Below are 1,469 nucleotides of genomic sequence, written 5' to 3'. Positions count from 1 at the left end.
TATCAAAACAGGCAAAATTTTAAAATATATTACTTAGAGATACATATATAGAGAGAAAGTATAACAAAAGAAATAATAAGGGCTGAGCACTGTGGCTCATACCTGTAATCCCAGCACTTTGGGAGGCCACGGCGGGCAGATCACTTAAGGCCAGGAGTTCAAGACCAGCCTGGCCAACATGGTGAAACCCTGTCTCTACTAAAAACACAAAAGTTAGCTGGGCGTGGTGTTGCACACCCATAATCCCTATTTGGGAGGCTGAGGCAGGAGAAGCACTTGAACCCAGGAGGCAGAGGCTGCAGTGAGCCGAGATTGCACCACTGTACTACAACCTGGGTGACAGAGTGAGACTCCATCTCAAAAAAAAAAAAAAAGAAGAAGAAACAGTAATTATAAAATTTAAAAGTAGTAGCCTCTGAGGAGGGAAAAACAAAGAAGTGACAATCATGTCCTATTTTCCACACTCAGGTGCTCTTTTTCTCTTTTTATCCCTTAACTTGCCAACTCCATTTAAAAAAAATAATAAGAAGAAGAAGAACTCTTCAAAATTTATCTCCTTTCTCTCCCAGCTCCTCTTGAAACATGGTAAGATAATTTAGTGCATTCTTAAGATTCTGTTTCTTTTCTTCTTACATTACACAATTCCAGAAAATTTATTTATCCTATTCACTTGTTTCAAATATATATATATTTTTCCCACTTTTCTCCCCCTTAAGATTTTTCTGTTTCTTTATTGTTTTGTCTAGATCTTTTCTCAATATTTTCTTCAGATAAAATAAGGGATTATATACTCCATGAATTCTTGTCCATACACAAACATCTTATTCCCTGTAGGTGAATCATGTCTCCGCTAGGTGTAGAATTCTTGCTTGGAAGCCCTTTATTTCAATGGTCTACACAAGTTCTTCTCCTGTCTTCTTTTGTTTTTTGTTTCTTTATTTTGTTTTGTTTTGTTTTTGTTTTATTTTGTTTTGTTTTTGGAGACAGAGTCTCGCTCTGTCACCCAGGCTGGAGTGCAATCTTGACTCATGGCAACCTCCACCTCCCGGTTCAAGTGATTCTCCTGCCTTAGCCTCCCGAGTAGCTGGGATTTCAGGAGCCCGCCTGGCTAATTTTTGTATTTTTGGTAGAGACAGGGTTTTGCCATGTTGGTAAGGCTGGTCTTGAACTCCCAAACCTCAAGTGATCCACCCACCTCGGCCTCTCTACTAAAAATACAAAAAAAAAAAATAGCCAGATTTGGTGGCATACACCTGTAATTGCGTCTACTTGGGCCACAGAGGCATGAGAATCGCTTGAACCTGGGAGAAGGAGATCACGGTGACCCGAGATCGCGTCACTGCACTCCAGCCTGGGTGACAGAGTGACTCTATCTCAAAAAAATAAAAATTGGTCAAAGGATATGAATAGGCAATATGGAAAAAAGCAAGTCCAAATGACCAGTAAGCATATTTAAAAGGTGGTCAAAT

The sequence above is a fragment of the Mandrillus leucophaeus genome, unplaced genomic scaffold (assembly GCF_000951045.1).
Source record: "Mandrillus leucophaeus isolate KB7577 unplaced genomic scaffold, Mleu.le_1.0 Scaffold664, whole genome shotgun sequence".
In the NCBI taxonomy this organism is placed as follows: domain Eukaryota; kingdom Metazoa; phylum Chordata; class Mammalia; order Primates; family Cercopithecidae; genus Mandrillus; species Mandrillus leucophaeus.
This window is presented reverse-complemented; position numbering follows the sequence as displayed.